Genomic DNA, 5,169 nt, shown 5'->3' with positions numbered 1-5,169 from the left:
ACTGTTGTCTTACCATCCGAGTGATACCACTGAGAAAAGCAGCCAGCAGCTGCTTTGTATTCTTCTCAACCATTCGAGTATCAGAACCAAAGTACTCACAGACAACTTTCTTATAGAGCTTTACACACACACACACACACACACACACACCCACACACAAGTGAGAAATTATTTATTTTTAATCAATGGCTCTCATCCAGAGCATGTTTTTGTCCTCTCTTCATCCACTCACTCCCAACCGGTTGCGGAGGATGGCCACCCCTCCCTGAGCATGGCTCTGCTGGAGCTTCCTTCCTGTTAAAAGGGAATTTTTGCTTTCCACAGTTGCCAAAGCGCTTGCTCATAGGGGGTCATATGATTGTTGGGGTTTTCTCTGTTTTTTGTATTACTGTAGAGTCTTTAACTTAGAATATAAAGTGCCTCAAGGCAACTGTTGTTTTGATTTGGTACATCCATCCATTCACTTCTGCTAGGCGCTGGAGCCTATCCCAGCTGTCTTAGGGCCAGGGTACACCCTGGACAAGCCGCCAGTCTATTGCAAGGCTAACACAGACCCTGGCCTGATGGTGGAATTGAACTCAGGACCTTCTTGCTGTGAGGCAAGAGCGCAAAAAACACAATTCTAACTATTTGTTTCCATGTAAACATTAGTCTAGCAGATTTTTTTTCTTTAGTTTGACTAAGAAACACAGAGGCTTAGCAGCAAGCAAGCTCCTCTGGGTATCTAATACCCATACTGTATGTGCTATATCTAATGTATGTGCTGCATGTCTGTGTTATATAAATAAAAATACTGGAAAATAGGAAACAGCGATGTTCCAGGGTGTACAGCTATTGTGACACACTGCTGGATCATTATTTATCTATATACTAATGCTATTTTAGGCAAGCAATGAGTCATGGGGATATTATCTTGTGCTGTTTTGAGGTACATTTTATAACATAATTTCCTGAGCTTGTAGCATTAGATCTTTTACAAGCTGCTTTCTTTAGCATAAACAGTTTGGTTAAATTTTGTTCCTGTATTTACCTGTATTTTATTTGGGTACTATTGTCCATAATTCTCCACTTTCCACTGTCTCCCTCTCTATGTACAAGTTGAAGTTCTTTGTCCATTAACAGTCACAGTTTAATTTACAAAAAATGTACAATGGCACAGAAATAAAGAGAGATTTCACCACTGTTCACCACTGGCCAGTAAAAACATCAAAGGCTGGCTGATAAAGGATGTCTATCTGAATGTTTTTGGACTAAAATCGTCCAATAATCCCAAGTGTATGACATCACAAAGGGCCTAATTTTTTGGCAGTCCATACTTCCATCTGCGAGTATCTCGCCATGATACAAAATGACACATGGATCAAAAAAAATCTGCTGTTTTCCTGGACAGTATCTGTGTGTGTGTGTGTGTGTGTGTGTGTGTGTGTGTGTGTGTGTGTGTGTGTGTGTGTGAGAGAGAGAAAGGAGTTTTACTAGATTATTGTTGCTTTTTATCTGCCTCTACAGCTGTGCTGGCTTTGATAGAGCAAAAAAAGTGTGGATTTTCAGTGTGTAATTGTCCACTGCCACAGAGGAATAGATAACTTTGAGTCAAACTGACTCGATTTAAGACACTTTCTCACAATGAGCCCATACCCTTTATTACTGACGCAGATATTTTTATATTCGTCCTAAGGAAGTGTGAAGACTTTGCTACATTTAGCGTTGCACTATTCCAGATGTCAAAAATAGAGGAGGGAGGGGCAGTCAGTGTTCGATTTCCACTGTGAACCGTGAGGCAAGTTTTTAAATGCCACAGGGAATTTGACATAAGTTAAATCGCAGAATAAGCTGTAAAGTCAGAAATGTATTAATGAAGCATGGCATCAAATTTCCCACATGCTTCCTCACCAGTCTTTCACCTGCTTTTAATAAAATCTGATGACATGCCGTAGTTACCTTGCATAAACACACAGCCCAACTGACATGGAGAGACAACATGTGGTGAACTGTTTCTGTGCGTGTTTTATGTGCGGTTTTCTAGCTATCTGGTACTGAGTGCTTTACCTGATGACTGGAATATTATGCTGATTAAAATAAGTTATGAAGGAGAGCTTATAGTTACAATGACACGCACAGCAAGCATTAAAGAGAGAGTCTGGAAAAGGTTCGTACGGTTCTTTCATGACGTTTACCTCATTTCGTGTTTTTTTTCTCTGTAATCTCAGAAAGTCTAACCACAACAGATCACATTTTATCCAATTTTATCCAAAGCCTGTAAAGGCTGCTTTTGTCAGTGAAAGATATTTCAACTGGTGTTAATAATGTGCCTCCAACAAAGAAAAGTCACACCAATGACCATGAATTCCTTTCACTTTTAGATTGTAAGCCTCCGCTCTGCAAAGTTTGTCCTAGTCTTTTTTTCTTTTCCATAGTTTCTAACATACTCCTGCATGCTCTTGCCTGTTCTGTAGAAATGTTGCTGTAGATTTTATTGAGGTTACAAAGACACTTGACCACTGATTAAGTGGTGTCAATTTGTTGGCCAGTTTGGACATGTGACAATCATTTTTCAAATGTAGGACCAAGTGAATAAGACCTTTAGTCCATGGCCATCACAAACAATGTTGTCACGGGTTGCTTAGAGGATCCACTCGCAGGACTCCTGACTAGCGTTTAAACAGAGACGGTTTATTTACAGATCTTCACCAAGTGTATGTACAGACAGTGCGGGGTTAGTGCTATATACAAGACGTGAGGGGCAGGGGTCCAGGGCTCCAGGGAAAAGGGGGAAATCACACACGCGCTCAGTTCAACCTCTCTCTTCTCCGCTAGCGACCAGTCACTCCTTCCACACTCCACACGAGGAAACACGGGGACGGGTCCGGGGAATCTAGGAACAAAGAAACACTCGTTAAGTCTCTTAGACGGAGGCACAGGAAACTTGAGCTAGACGTGTACTGACAAGAGCCTTCACAACAATCCAGCGTTGAACAGCTGATCTCCTCCTTCTAATATACCAGCTGGTCTGATGAGGCCCAGGTGTGCACAATCCGGGAAGGCGTGGACCGAGGGCGTGAACCCTCCATGAGTTCCGCCCCGGCAAAACAGGGGAGAGAAGGGGAGAGGGAGAGAGAGAGGAAAAAGAGAAGAGAAGGAGGGCTAGGAGTGGAGAGATTCTGATCAGCACCTTGCCGATTCTGCAGGTCGTGACAAATGTGTTGAACCTCCTTGTGATTGTTTTGTATTGTTAATGACTAAATTTGATTGTTTGCACATTGCTGTGGTTATAGTTTGAATGGAAGTGACGGACTTATCTACTAACACAACCCATCTACTCTCTGAGTCGTAGTGAAACTGAAAACTGTGACATAAACTGGACATTGAGATCTTTTGTCTCCAGACTGAAAGTTGGCTTTTGAAACGCATTAGCTGTAGTGTTGAGGCATGCTTTTAATTTGAAGACAACCTTTCTCCGTTTTCAGTTTGTTTTGCACTTTTTCAGGTTTTACTTCCGCTCAGCTGGTAGTTGGCAAGTATTTGCAGACAAACATGAAAATTACAAGCAAACGTGGCAAACTGCTAGTAACCACATAAATCACTAGGAGGTTTTTGGTGCAGCACCTTCTTTCCAAATGATTTCACCAATCAGCAGCCAGCAACCGATGCCAGCTAGTCAGTGAATACATATTTATCCTTAGTGGTTGTGTCACGTCCAATATGGTGGACAACTCTTGAGCAACGTGCACATGACATCATGTGACAAACCTCACTACTGGCATATTGCAAACTGCCTGCTGCACAGAGGCTTAATCAGGGTTGTGTAAACTTGTTTGACAACAGCTTGTATGTCATGATGATTGTTTATTTGTAAAAGCTCAAAGAGCGTGACTGTGATTTGATCTTGGTGTGGCAGTTGCAGTTTTACCAACTTTTTTTAATAAATACATACAGTGTGAGTTCTGCTGTTCTTTACTTTTCAGAGTAAGAACTAATATCCCAGTAGCCTACCAACACATATTAAATGTTGCATGTGTGTGTGAGCATGTATGGCTCCTGTTTTTGGTGAGCTGCTTTCTTAAAACACTATACTGCTTGTGTATGTGTGTATATTTATGTTAAGTATTGTTTTAGTTACATGTTGTCTGCATTCTTGACAAGCAAGATATTTATCTTTTTCTTTTCTCACACCTTACACTGGACATCAAGTGCCTTGTCCAAGGGTAACACAAGAGTGCATTTGTCCCATACATCTTTTTATCTTTCCTGACCATAAACACTCCACTGTATAGAAGAACACCCCCTTTTTTATTTCCTTTTCCACCCAAAGAGAACGAATTGAACATTATTATTACAAATAATAGCTCTAATTTGATCACTGCTGTAATCTGGACCCCACCAAAAAATGACAGCTAGCAGAAAAGAAAGTGAAAAGGTGTGAGATGAAAAAGCTTCTCCCTCCAGACATTACAGTGGCGGTTTTATTTTCACTTATTGTTATTTTTTTATTTTTTATTTTTATGTCATTCTTGTAAGTCATTCTGATGGGGCCTTTTACTAAAGACAAAACTCAAAATCCTAAAGGTACCCAGAAGAGATGTTCCTAAATCACAGTTATTTTCACTAATTACCTTTACACCTATTTTTTAAGGTTTTTTTCCCTCTGTATTTCTGTGTGGTCATTCTCTTAAGTGTTCTGCAGTTAAAAAATATATCTGAGTGCCTTCAAGTGCATGCTTCAATTGTTTCACTCCTTTTAGCAGAGCTACACAGTGGGTACATGTCATCTGTGGCGCTTTTAAAACCACTTGCCAACTTGTGCACTCTGCAGGCACAATGTGTATTACTTAGCCATTAATTTCACCATTCACATTCATGTGATGTTTCCACAGCTCTCAGATTAAGTATTTGTCTTGATTGCAGCCATCATCGCATCTTGTCTTTGCCTCCCATGTTTCTCTTTCTTTGTCTTCCAGGTTTTCTATTTCTGTTCTGAATGGTTCTTCTTGATTATTATTATTGATTATTTATTTCATTGTGGGTTGTAAAAATCAGTGTTTCCCTTTGGAGATGGAATGAAAGGGACAATTCTGAAAGTAAAGAAACAAATGGGGAAAATAGAAAATTAGAGAGTGCATTCAAGATGGAGAATAGGATAATGATTTTAGTTGAATTGGCTGCTGGATTTTA

General features: G+C 40.3%; 1 long non-coding RNA gene across 1 annotated transcript; it reads right to left on the bottom strand.

Annotated features, from left to right (window-relative positions):
• Window positions 1-2,649: 2,649 nt before the first annotated feature.
• On the bottom strand, window positions 2,650-3,608 carry LOC109203041 (uncharacterized). Its single transcript, XR_002063006.2, has 2 exons — window positions 2,945-3,608; window positions 2,650-2,872 (listed from the first exon to the last, which is right to left on the bottom strand). It is a non-coding gene; the product is annotated as an uncharacterized LOC109203041 (long non-coding RNA).
• Between the last annotated feature and the right edge of the window lie 1,561 nt (window positions 3,609-5,169).

Source organism: Oreochromis niloticus, linkage group LG7 (genome assembly GCF_001858045.2).
Source record: "Oreochromis niloticus isolate F11D_XX linkage group LG7, O_niloticus_UMD_NMBU, whole genome shotgun sequence".
NCBI classification, from domain to species: domain Eukaryota; kingdom Metazoa; phylum Chordata; class Actinopteri; order Cichliformes; family Cichlidae; genus Oreochromis; species Oreochromis niloticus.
This window is presented reverse-complemented; position numbering and strand designations above follow the sequence as displayed.